This window comes from Chrysemys picta, chromosome 7 (genome assembly GCF_011386835.1).
Source record: "Chrysemys picta bellii isolate R12L10 chromosome 7, ASM1138683v2, whole genome shotgun sequence".
Classification (NCBI taxonomy): domain Eukaryota; kingdom Metazoa; phylum Chordata; order Testudines; family Emydidae; genus Chrysemys; species Chrysemys picta.
This window is the reverse complement of record NC_088797.1, coordinates 39,748,287-39,762,252: the sequence shown is the minus strand read 5'-3', so window position 1 is coordinate 39,762,252 and position 13,966 is coordinate 39,748,287. Positions and strand designations below refer to the sequence as shown.

At 42.7% G+C, this 13,966-nt stretch overlaps 1 protein-coding gene across 3 annotated transcripts in view; it reads left to right on the top strand.

The window, feature by feature from the left end:
* The first annotated feature begins 1,235 nt into the window (after window positions 1-1,235).
* The window catches only part of HRH1 (histamine receptor H1), an 82,711-nt gene continuing 69,980 nt past the window's right edge, over window positions 1,236-13,966 (top strand). For 2 of the 3 annotated variants that reach the window (XM_065553120.1, XM_065553121.1), the window contains exon 1: window positions 1,236-1,804. The gene's annotated coding sequence lies outside the window, so the exon portion shown is untranslated. Of the gene's footprint in view, window positions 2,411-13,966 lie in introns of all 3 variants that reach the window. The other variant, XM_065553119.1, reaches the window with a different exon arrangement.

Here is a 13,966-nt window from a genome sequence, read left to right as displayed (position 1 = left end):
TGGGAGTTCAGGTTTGCAGGGCAGGATCGGCGTGGCAGGTTTGTAGAATTTTTAGTGGTGCCCAGAACATGCCCCACCCAAACTCTGCCCCCCCACCCGCCCAAGGCTCTGGGAGGGAGTTTGGGTGAGGGAGGAGGTCTGGGGTGCAGGCCCCAGGGCAGGAGATTGGGGTACAGGCTCTGGGAGGGAGTTTGGGGATGGGAGGGGTGCAGAGGGATGGGGTTAAGGGATGAGGGCAGTGGGTTGTGGCTGCAGATGAGGGGTTTGGAGTGGGAGGGGCTCAGAGCGAGAGTAGGAGTGTGGGGGGTGAGGGCTCTGTCTGGGGCTGGGAATGGGAGGTTTGGGGTGTGGGAGGGGCTCAGGGCTGGGGAAGAGGGTTGGGGTGTGGGGGGTGAGGGCTGGGACAGGGGATGAGGTGTTTGGGGTGCTGGAGGGGTTCAGGGCTCGGGCAGCGGGTCAGGGTGCGGTGGGGGGGTGAAAGCTCTGACTGGGGGTGTGGGCTCTGGGATGGGGCAGGGCTGGGGATGAGTTTGGGGTGCAGGCAGGCTGCTCCGGGACAGAGGCCAGAGAGGAGAACTCCCCCCAGCCCTCTCCCTGCCGGCAGCAGCAAGCTCTGGGGGAGAAGCCACCCTTTCCTGTCCCCCAGCAGCACACTCACCCTCACCACTGTCACTGCATGTGCTCCTAGGGCCCCTCTCAGGTCCAGGAATCTCCCTCGCCTCCCCCGTGGTGGGTGCCGGGGGGCACTGCGTGTGCCTCCTCCCTTGCTGTTGCCCCTGTCTGTAGCCTCACTGGGGGTGAGGGCTGGGGCTGCCTCCTTGCCCAGCATGGGGCAGGAGCAGTGACTGCGGGCGGGGGCCTGTGCTGCTGGAGGGTCCCATTGGAAAATTAAAGGGTCTGAGGGGGAAGGGCAGGCTCAGAGTCAGTCTGCCCTGGCAGTGGAGATGGGGGGCACTAGGACCCTGTGGCAGCAGTTGCTGCAGGGAGGTAGCATGGAGCTGCTCTGCTCCGGGGCCAGGAAGAAGGGTTGGGGGAAAGCAAGTCGGGGTCGGGGGACACTCGGGGGAGGCACGGGGGGCGGGGGGAGATCACCTGGGTTATAAATCTCTCCCTGCCAGCAGCTTTTTTTCCCCCCTCTCCACCGCTTTCTGTGCCACTCCCCCCCCCCCCCCCGATTTGTGTGCCCTAGGCAAGTGCCTCAGTCTCTTTGCCCTTGTTAGGGCACTGGTTTGTTTGTTTGTTCAACCAAAAACCCCAAACTTTTTTTGCAGGAAATTATTTAAAAACACCCTTTTTAAAACCCATTTCCTTCCCCCTCCCCAATACATTCACATTTCCCGACCAGCTCTAGTTCTGGACTGATTCTCAGAGGTTCTGAGCATTCACACTGGGTGTGTGCAGCCCACATATAAACCAGGTCCAGACTTGCCTTTCAGCCTGTCAGCTCATCTTACCACCTACTAGAAGTGGGAGAGAGATAATTAGATCATCCCCTCCCGATAGAGCTGTGAGAAGACGAAGACAAGACATGGTTCCCATAAGGATGGGCATTTAACTGGGGAGTGGGAGGAAAATCCCAGCGAGCGTGGGAGTGTCTGAGCCCAGGCCAGCAGCGCAGAGGAGACGCACATTCACGTTCCGGCTTCCTTCACAAAGACAGAGAGCGCCGCAGGGCGCAGCTTCGCCGGAGTTAAAGACAGGCAGAGCCAGCCCTTCCTGCAGCGGGGACAAGAACCGGCACAGACCCCAGGAACCAGCTGGCACGTACCTCTGCTGCACACGGGAAACTTCCTTCACCAGAGAGGTGAGGCAAGCCCGTGGCTGCAGCTGCGCGCGGCTCCTGACAGCAGGGAAGGGATCTCGGGGACTGAGCACAGTAGCTGCCCCCAGGCACGCACAGACAGAGAAAGCGAGCCAGAGCCGCCGCCTGTCCCTACCCAGCAAAGCTCCCTTGCTGCCTGCCCGGACCCTGCCTGGGAAATCAGAAGAGGAGGAACAGCAACAAGTGCGCTCCGGTCCTGTCCCAGCCCTCTGCCCCCAGTCCAAGCCCCTGTGCACCCCGGTCCCAGCCTCTGTGCACCCAGTCCAAGCCCCTGTGCGCCCCGGTCCCATCCCAGCCTCTGTGCGCCCAGTCCCAGCCCCCGTGTGCCCCGGTCCCATCCCAGCTTCTGTGCGCCCAGTCCCAGCCCCTGTGCGCCCCGGTTCCATCCCAGCCTCTGTGCGCCCCTTCTCCTCTCCCGCTCCACCCTTTGCACCCCACTGCCCTGCCTGCCTGTCTTTGCGTGCGCTCCTGTCAAGTCTCAGGGCGCTTGTGCTCCTTACAGCGCTGGGGAGCTGGAAAGTTTCCCGTCCCCCTCCAAGCCCTATAAAAGGGATTATCTGAGCCAGAAGAACTTCCTCATTTTGTTCCGTGAGTAATTTAATCTCCCTCCCTCAGCCTTTCGTCCTTTCCGGGAATATTATTGGGAGTCCCAGCGCGGTTTCCACCCTACCAGCGCAGGCTGCTTCTGTCCCAGAGCGGAGGAGCCAGGGAACACTGGGAGAGGTGGAACGAAATCTGAACCAGAGAGCGCTTAGGTGACAGGACTTCAGGACACACTGAATAGTGACAAACAGTGCCTTGGCAGTCTTGAGATCAGTAGACAGCAAGACCTTAGTGGGACAGGGATCGGGTCCCTGCAGGGCAGGAAGGGCTGGGAGGGATGTGAACAAGTGAGAATGGGAGCAGAGTTCCAGGATTAAAAATACTGAAATGGAAATACAGCAAGGATTGCAGTTTAAATAGAATCCCAGAGCTAATGTGCCCGCTGAAGATAGCTGACACATGCCTAACGGTCTAGAAGCAGCGGGAGTGGGCTCTGATCTTTACACACATCCCCACTCCTTTTCCTAATGTGCCATAAAATGATGTGCATCTGATCACTGGTTGGAAGGGCTTGATTTGGAAAATATTTTCCCAGTCCTGCTCACTGAAAGCAAATGGCAGAAGTTGTCTGTTCGGTATCAGGAACTCTTCACAGCTAACACAGGTGAGCATACTTTGAGAGTGTGCACGATCCTGAATAAGCTCTTGTTTTGTGTTTTTGGTGTTAGTTGCACAGTATAGAAAATGTTATTTAAAGTTTACAATTAGACAGAGTGGAGCGCTAATGCCAAGACATTGGCAGTTTATACCATCACCAGATAAGCATGTCTCAAAGCATCAGGGAGTAGAAAGAAAGTGTTCTAACTTTGGTTTGCTGATTTGTTTGTTCTCTGAAACACGTTAATTAAAAATGTAGGCTTTCATTTGTAATTCAGCACAGAGGAAATCAAGCTAATTATTTTATGAACAAACATAATTAAGCTGTACAAATCTAAAGTCATGCACAAACTATGTTTGTTCAGAAAATAATCAGCAACATAATTGTGGCAAATGCTATTGCTTTGTTCAACGAATCTAAGCACAAAATATTCTGACACATAAGTGTTTGAGTAGAACAGAAGGTCCTCAAGTCCTGTTTAATATTGTATTATAAATTACTCTTTGGGTCTCAACAGAAGGTGACAAGTTATTGTAAATATTATGGTCAGTACTTTTGAAAGGACATTGTATGTGTCAATGTTGTAAACAACATCATGGATAATGATATTCTAGAGATGCCTTTTAGTGGCACTGTAATTAATGATTGCTGGAGTTTTCCAAAAGGATCTGATTTCACTCTGCAGAAGCAAGGACTTTTAGCTAAAATCCCGTCCTTCACTCAGAGCTAGTGGGGACTACATGTTTCCAGTCTAACCTCCTCAAACAACATTGTCCTGTGGTTTATGCCTAAACTGACAGTGTTAAATCCATTTTACTTTTAAATAAATGAATCTGTTTTGATATTGCAAGAATTAGATACACATTCTTCAGCCACTGAATGATTTTACATGTCATACTGTAAGCACTATAATGCATTGGGCTAACAAAACCTTACTCATATGTGCAATCCTCACTCATGCCATACTCCCATCGGAATCAGTTAGATTTCCCATGTGAGCAAACAAGAATTTGCAGGGTTGGGCCATTGATTTACACCAAATACTTGTATACCTGCAGGTTTTAAGGTGTGCAAATACCCATGTTTCTATCCAGGATCTGTTGTGAGTGTACACTGATAGTATCTGTCATACAATTACCCAAATTGCATGTGTTGACATTTGAGTTTGCAACAAAATTGCCCTTACCGACTTGGAGATATAAATGTACAGTCTGGGTGGAAACCCTTTGATAACGCAAGTCTTTATCCATAGTACAATGGAAGGAGTTTTAGCTTTAACTGAGAATCCCTTTGTTTATGGAGTTTTGTCAGACTTTTAAAGCTAGAGAAATGCAGTTTTTGTAGTTTAAAACCAATAGGTTCAAGAGCTGAGGTTTGTCCAAGTTGTGCTTAGTACATCATGGAATAAAGCATGGCTTTTCGTTATCTCTGTTCTCCCTCAAGCCGGGGGCCTGATGACCACTAGGGTCCTGTCCACCCTAGCAATTTTTTTACTTTGAGATAAGTGATTGCTAATTAACTTGAGCTTTCTAACACTTTTCTAAAGGCTGGTCTTGATGCTGCCCAAACATTTCTAACAGATATTAGCCTGGATCAAACATTTGGGAAATATGCAGACTAGCCTTTACAAAAGTACTAATGACCTCAAGTTAATTACTTATGGCTATGTCTACACTACAACTGCCATTAGCATTTCGGTATGCGTAGCTACATGCTGCAGTGAAAAGCCTTCTGCACCTACACTGTGAAGACTCTGGTATGGGACAGACAGCAGGGAAAAGCTTCAGCAGTTCCCCCAACGCTGGAGCCTATCACTGCGGCCGGCCGGAAAAGGCGCTGACAGAGGCAGGCAGCTGGGAAAGGCTTTTCTGAGCTGCCTCCCCTCTGCCAGAGCCTTTCCCTGCAGTGGGGAAAGTCTCCAGCAGCAGGAAGGCAACAGGACACTACACGGCTAAAAACAGCAGCATAGGGGGAGGCACAGCTTTGGCAAGTGGAGAATCATGAAGGGTATGTACTCGGGCACATGCCCTACTGCTGCAGGTGTGTCTGTACTCAACTCGCCTAAGCCATGCCTCACCGATTACACTGCTATTTATACCCATGCTACCCGACTACACACTGCCGAAAGGAGCACAAAGTACAGCTGTACAGGTTAAAAATCTCTTGTGTAGACAAACCTTAGGATACAAGGTGTATTTTAAAATATGTTAGCTAACACATTTGAACTAACTTGATTTAAACTCTAGTGTAGACAGAACACACTGAATTTGAACACGTCCTAGTTGGTCAAGGTGAACCTTGGACTCTCCCTAGACTGCGCCTCCCTGGAAAGTAGAGCAGCCTCTGCTGTATTTTTCACCCACTGCCAGTATTCCTCAAGGGCCATTCCAGCAATCAGGGATTTGGGGGCCATAGACACCACACTCCTTTTACTTGGCCATGCCCCACACACACTAGCTATAGAAGTCACTATTGTAGCTCTATTCCAGTGGCTCTCAAGCGTTCCACACTACTGTACCCCTTTCAGGAGTATGATTTGTCTTGCCTACCCTCAAGTTTCACGTCACTTAAGAACTACTTGCTTACAAAATCAGATGTTAAAATACAGCAGTGTCACAACACAGTATTACTGAAAAATTGCTTACTTTCTCTTTTTACCATATAAAAGACATCAATTGGAATATAAAGATTGTACTTACATTTCAGTGTATAGAGTATAGAGCAGTATAAACAAATCATTGTCTGTATGAAATTGTAGTTTGTACTGACTTCACTAGTGCTTTTTATGTAGCCTGTTGTAAAACTAGGCAAATATCTAGATGAGTTGATGTACCCCTGGAAGACCTGTGCGTACCCCCAGGGGTACATGTATCCCTGGTTAAGAACCACTGCTCTATACCATCTAAGGATTCCTTCAGACAGCAGGAATCAAATGGCCAGATCTGCCAGGTTTATGGCTACCATGTGCAGCTGGAATGGCACAGTGTGGCCAGAAGGCTCCCAAGGATGTGGTCCATTTCTTTAAAAGTAAAACTAGTTTCAAGCATATCAGGCAGAGAGCAACTTTTCAAATTCAAGGATAAAGATATTTAATAAAATAGACAGGATGTAAAATGAATGAGCAAAATTCATCCCTGGTGTAACTTCACTGACGCTGTTAAACTCCAGTCATTTCAGTGACGTTATACCAAGGAAGAATATGGCCCAGTGTCTTTTTCATTGCTTGACAATTGTTTTCCTAGGAGTAGTTTAGTGTATATGTGGCTAAGATCAGCAACAACATTCCTTGTGTTGTTCACAACCAAATGCTTTGCCACTTGGACAATGAATGATTATATAATAAAAGAGACAATCTGTCCACAAAACACAACTGTCAGCTTTTTACAATCTCATTGACAGCTCTGAAGAATTTGTATAACAAAGAAATCTCCCTTGTTTCAACTATCACCAGAGAAAAGAAAATACACTAAAAACCCACTCAGAACAGTTCTATCATAATTGCTTAAATATCACTTTTAAGATTCGTACAGTGAATCTGGTTTTGTTTGTTTTCGTGGCATGGATCAAGCATTTTTTCACATGGCTAGTTAAATAATCCATCAGAGCACAAGCAACACACATAGGATTTTAATTAATTTTCATCAGCATTGAACAGGATTTGGGAGATTCATATGAGCACTGTACAGTAAGGCATCAGTCCTTCAAACTATAGAGTCACTTCTGTGTGGTGTAATGCCCTCGACTCCTGTTGAAACTAATGAGCTTTGAGGGCTTATGGTACCACCTAGGGAACCCAAATGGGATTACATCCACGTTATTCTAGAACTGCACATATGCATGAGACAGTCCCAGCACTGAAGGCTGTAAATGTAGTCACTGTTCACAAGTATTACCAGCTTGTTGGACGAATAATTGTCAGACAATGGCTGGTTTGTGATCTATTCATAAACTATTCACTATAACTATGTGCTATTCATTATTCACAATTACTGGTGTGTGATTGGTCACATGGTATTATTTTGCTCTTTCGATTGGTCAGTGAAGCGACAACAGAAGGAGAATGAAGAGCAACCACCACACATTTTGGTAAAACTTTGAGAAGCTTTCTGGGTACTCACATATAATTCCAGGGTCATCTATACATGTTATACATAATGAATACTATGACCCACTGCATTCAATGAGTTATTTATCTGTATATAAATATGAATTTTTCATTATTCATAGAGATCTAATTGGCCCCAAACAATCCTGTAAAATTGTTTCATCATATTAATTATTTCATTAATCAAAACATATAGGCTATACTCAATAAACATGCTGATTAAAGATGGGTTAGAAATGGTTTTCCCATCCCATGAGAGTTTTTGAGATTTCACAAAAATTTTCCCATCCTGAATCCAGATGAAAAAAAAGTGAAATGTTGGAAGTTTTCATGAAACAATAATAAAAAAAAAATTGGATTGGGTCAATCAAAACCTTTTATTTTGATCATTTTGAAAGGTTTCACTTTGATTTCAACTTTTTTTAGCCTTTTTTTTCTTTCAAAACGAAAAGACATTTTGAACCCCAAACCAAAACTTTTCATTTTGAAAATGTTAAAACAGGCCATTTTGATAATTTCAAAACTTTTTCTTTCACAATTTTTCAAATCGGGAGAGTTAGCGAAATTGAACCTGTCCCACGAATAGTATCAGTTTTGAGAAATCAGTATTTGGAAAATTTGGAATGAGCTCTACTGTTAATGCTTCTAAAGCACATCAATTCTAATAAAATAATTCTCATTCATTATAGAAGGCCCCAACCTTCTTATGACCCTAAATAACACTGTCTATGAATCTTCTTTTCTAAGCTGTCAGTGGTAATTCCCATGTCTACCATTAAATAAGTGTGTGTTTCAGTATTCAAAGAATTAGTTGTGCATTGTTCAGCCAGATGGATGCACATTTTTTTTCTTCCTCCACACATACCATTCAAGTGCTGAGAATGGTTTGGAATGCTCTGTTGGTCCAAAACACCTAGTTATTTTTCCTTCCATTTGTGATATGTGGAAAGACTCATTTATTTTGTATATAGTAACAAAAGCTGGTTGGAAAATGTTTTCAGTTTGTAAAAGCAGCTGTGATGTTTCATGAGATTTGTAGTTCAGGTTCCTCATGCTTCCTTTCTCCTTTATATACCAGCCTGCCTGATCATCTCCCATGATGCACCACATTTTGGTGTGGAGAGTCTTGGTGTGGAGAGGCAGTGCATTGTGGGAGTAACATGCTCATGATGCATCAGAGGAGATAAAGTTGGGCTGAGGAGTCAGGCACACAAAGGAGAATGGAGACATAAGATAACCAAATGTCCACTCCCATGAGGTACCATAGCAGCATTTTTCAATCAAAATATTTAGGTTTACAGTCTAAAACCATAAGCTTTTTGGGCATTTGGTTTTTCAAATTTGAAATTTTCCACACAAAGAGAACACTTTCCATGAAAAAAATGTTTTTGATCGAAAAACAGATTTTCCATCAAGAAACAGGTTTGAGGGGAAATTTTCAAACAGCCCTAATAGAAACATTTCCTTTGAAATAAGCTAGCTTGCTGATTTCACCGCACTAGGTCAATCAATGCATAAGAAACTGAAATTAACATTTGAAAGAGCTTTGAATTATTCTGTATATTGGATGTGACAAGCCTGGAGGTCCTTGTTCTCATTATAGACCCCATGGTACTTTTCTCAAGAGTAGGATTGTTTAGAGTAGAGGTCCAACATCTTGGCAATATTCTAGTATGATGCTGGCTCCCTAACTGTCCATTTTTTATACACACACACACTCACAGTTTAGTTTATTTTATATTTGTATATAATATCAATTACAACTGGACATTACCAATTACAAAACCCATTAGTAAACAAATGTCAATTACCAATCAGAACTCTAATTACAAATAACTACTTAAAATACCAACTGAGCAAGCTGAGTACCAATTAACCAAAAGCCTCAATAAGCAATTAGAATAGTAGTTGCCAGTTAGAATACCAAGTACCACTTAAAATGCCAATTTAAAAACCAATTACCAATTCACAATTTATAATATATAATAAAAAATAAAATACAATGTAAATTAAATAAGATAAAAAGGCAATAAAATATAATATCAAAGTGGAAATGTTTTGACTCTATTATGTCATATCAGAATGTCCTGCCATGATATATATATGGCATCGCATAGTATAATAGTCAAAACATTTTGACTTTTATAATTAATAGTTTCATAGAGTTTAAGGCCAGAAGGGACCATTAGATCATCTAGTCTGACCTCCTGTATATCACAGACCACTGAGTTTCTCCTAGATACCCTTATACTGAGCCCAGTGACTTTAGTTAAACCAAAGCATTTCAGTCCTCAGAAGACTAAAGTGTTGTGAACCATAGGCAGAAAACACAAGAGACTGAAGTACCACCAATGCCCAAGGCCTCTGCAAAGGCAGGAAATAGATTTGGTGGGATGTGACACTGTGATTCTAGCAGGTGATCCAAGCCCCATGCTACACAGGAAGGCAAAAAAAACCCAAAAACTCCAAGATCTCTACCAATCTTACAGGGGGAAAAGCTCCTTTCTGACCCCAAATCTGGTGATCAGTTTGACCCTAAGCATGTGAGCAAGACACACCAGCCAGGCATCTAGAAAGACGATTCTTAGTACAATACCACCTCAGAGCACTATTACACCCTGTGAGTGACCTATCCCCAGCTGTGGCCAATCTCTGATACTTTAGAAGAAAGGGAAGACGAGGAGGAGAGATAATACATCTAGGAGATTCTGCATCAGGGAGGAAAAAATCCTTTCTGACTCCTGCATGCGACCAGTTGAAGCCGTAAAGGAGATTTGATTACAGTCACTGTCGTAATGCAGAGTTGCAAGTGTTATGAGCATGGTGAATGGAGAATGCAGGCAATCGATTCTGTTCTACCCGTCGCCAATGAAGGAAGGGGATGATCAGTGAGATTCATAAATTTGCAGACTCACAGATTCTAAGGTCAGAAGGAGCCACCGCAACCACCCAGCCCGATAAAAGCATATTTTTTAGAAAGCTCCCTTATCTGGTTTTAATGGTGATGGTGAATACACCATTTCTCCTGGAAATTTGTTCCAATGTTTCATTACCATCACTATTAGGCAATTGCATCTATTTCAAGGCTGAATTTGTCTAACTTCAATTTCTAGTTGGATCTTGTTATGCCTTTATCAACAAGGTTGAAAAGTCCCCCTCTCTCCTATCTTTTCCATGTGTAAGTATCCGTTAAAAGCGACAGAGTCCTGTGGCACCTTATAGACTAACAGACGTATTGGAGCATAAGCTTTCGTGGGTGAATGCCCCTACGAAAGCATAAGCTCCAGTACATCTGTTAGTCCATAAGGTGCCACAGGACTCTGTTGCTTTTTACAGATCCAGACTAACGCGGCTACCCCTCTGATATCTATACACAGGGATCAAATCACCTCTCAGCCTTTTCTTGGATAAGGTGATAAGTTGAGCTCTTTAAGCTGGACATCATAAAACTTGTTTTCCAGCCTCTGGATCACTGGTGTGGCCATTCTTTTACCTCTCTCCAGTATTCCCTCATCCTTCTTGAAGTTTGTGGACACCAGAACTGCACACACTATTCTAGTAGTGGTCGTACCCATGCTGTGTACAGAGACAAGATTATCTTCCCTACTTCTACTTGCTATTCCCCTTTTTATATAGTCAAGGATCGCATTAGTCCTTTTTGCCACAGCACTGCACTGAGAGCTCATATTGAGGACTTATTAATTATAATTAATTAATTAAATTATATTCTTATATACTCATGTTGATAAAGTGAAAATGAAACTACTTTGACCTTATTAAAATGAAAATATTTTGATAAGGTTGAATCAAAATGTTTCTATTTTTCTAGTTTTGCAATACATTTCAAATTTTCTATTTTTTTTTTATTCCAATTCAAAATCTTTCAGTTTCTGACAAACTCTACACTGGAGGTGGGTTCATTTCAGTGGCAGGTAACATGATTCCAGAATATTGTTTGGTAAGGCACTGTGGAATACCTCAGGATGAAAGTTATAACATAAATGTAAGTTGTCACTAATACTTGATCATATTTTCCCCATAACAGCGGTAGTCATGAGCGAGTGATCCACATTTTTACATTTTAGTTTGATATCAAATATTCTTTACCTGCCTTTCATAGGCTCGTTGGGAGCTTTAATTCATTCATGTTTATGAAGTACTTGGCAAACTGCATACTAAAGTCTGTACTGTTCTAATGAGACCTGCTAATGATGAGGGAGGATTCCAACTGTCACACTTTAGGAACAATGATAGGTAAAAGCATCAGGATTGCATACAGGTCATAAAAGAGACAAATTTAAATCAAGGAGGAAAGTTAATTATTGTTCCATTACCCGAACAATAGCATTAACTTGAATATATTGCTAGAAGAACTGCAGCCATAAAGTTTAAAAATGAAAAGTTTTCTACTGAAGTAGGTAGGTTTACAGATAGGGTCTATATTTTTCATTTGAATTCTCTAGGTTCAAAACATCTGCAGTATATTTTACAGTGGCACAATATAAAACAAATGTTTCTTCTCCAATGGATCAGTTGATTTTTTAAATCTGTTTAGGATTAATGCTTAATGTGAATGTAAATATTTGGCATAACTGATATGCCAGACCCACAAAAGTGCACAATATAATATTTTAATGATAAAATTTTGAAAATCATAACATTGGGGAAATGCTGCATGTACTATGTTAGTAAATTTACCAAACTCCTCCTACACACTAGCTGCAGAAATAGCCCAAACCTCACATTTCAGCTATGATCAGACTCATTAAAGCCAAGAGTCTCAAAGAGCTATGGCTTTACTGCAAAAAAAGGTGTGGTTTCTACATCAAGATAGCAGACTCAATGTAAAATTTTAAAGGACATAAACCCGGGGTAGATTTACACCTCAATATAGCTAGTTGAGGAGTACTTAGAACCCCCATCCAGGGTTTATGTTAGCTAACTACACTGAAGTAAAAATTACCTGTGCCTTGTCTGCACTATGATTTACATTGAGGGTATGACTCACAGGGATAAAAAACCTGTGGCTGGTTCAGGTCAGCTCAGGTGACTTGGGCTCTGAGGCTGAAAAATTGCTGTGTAGACATTTGGGCTTGGGCTGGAGTCCCAGTTGTGGGACTCTCCATGCTCGCAGTGTCCCAGAGCTCAGACTCAAGCCCGAGCCCAGACATCTACACAGCCCCACACCCAAGTCAGCTGACCTGAGCCAGCAGCAGCCATTCCACAGGGCTTTTATCCCCATGTAGATGTACCCTGAGAGAGCTTTCTTAAGTTAGCTATCGCCATGTAAAAAACACTTTTCTTTTTGCAGGGAAGGTAGATCCTCAGCTATCTACTCCTGAATTATTACTCCACATAATTTAACACTGGAAGCAAATACGTATGGGCCAAATTCTCTGCTGCTTTAACTCCAGTAAAGTTATCCACCCACAGAGAATTTGGCCCAATAAATCCAAGGGAAATCATTATTGTGATATCCTTTGTTTTACTGAAATTCTTATCAATATAGAAAAACAACAAGGAGTCTGGTGGCACCTTAAAGACTAACAGATTTATTTGGGCATAAGCTTTCGTGGGTAAAAACCCACTTCTTCAGATACATGGATTGAAAATTACAGATGTAGGCATTCAGTCAGGGTGGATGTGGTCCAGTCCCAATAATTGATAAGGAGGTGTCAATACCAAGAGAGGGAAATTGCTTAAGCCAGCCACTTCCAGTCCCTATTCAAGCCCAAATTGATGGTGTTAAGTTTGCAAATGAATTGTAGCTCTGCAGTTTCTCTTTGAAGTCTGTTTCTGAAGATTTTTTGTTGAAGAATGGCTACTTTAAATCTGTTATTGAGTGTCCAGGGAGATTAAATTGTTCTCCTACTAGCTTTTGTATGTTACCATTCCTGATATGTGATTTGTGCCCATTTATCTTTTTACGTAGAGACTGTCTGGTTTGGCCAATGTACATGGCAGAGGGGCATTGCTGGCACATGATGACATACATCACATTAGTAGATGTGCAGTTGAATGAGCCCCTGATGGTGTGGCTGGTGTGGTTGGGTCCTATGATGGTGTCGCTAGAACCCAATCACATAGGACTGGGCCTGATTCTGAAAATCCTCCTGTACAGAATTCTCAGTGACAACAAATTATATTGAAATTCTGTAAGGACCATGCTGGCCCAATCTTTTTATTTCATTTTATCATTTCCAATAACTCCTCATAAGATTTCTATTATTTCTTCTAATCTGTGTGAAGTTAAAACACTGAGTTTTACCCATCTCTGGATTAAGGTTATTCCAGATTTTACAATGACAATAGGTGTTTTTGAATTACGATCTCTAATTAAAATGGAACTCCCTCTGTTTGTGGACAGCCTAGTTCTAACAGAAACTGTTTATGACCAGGAAGGATTCAAACTCAGATGTGTTGGAAACAGGGATGTGACTTGATAGTTAAAAGCACCAGGATTTCTTTCCTTTTCATGCCTTTGTTCTTTTATTTGTAATTCTCCACTGTTATTTTATACAGGAACAAGGCTCTTATGATCCAGGAAAAATAATAGTGCTGGGCAAAGAAAGATTTCAGGATACTCTGTTTGTAAAGGTGGATTCAGTGTTTTGTTTTTTTAATAAAGGCTGATACATCCAATTATGATGGATGACAGTGGCTGCTCAGTTTTAGGAATGAAGCAATAGTGCAGAAAACCCTCTCATTTATAAGATAAAGTAAAAGAAATTAACTAGCCACATTGCTTATAGAGTTATATATTAAACTGCAACTGACATTTCATCCATTTACATCAATTGTTCTAATATTTGTCTGTGACAGTGCTTCTCTTCTGAAG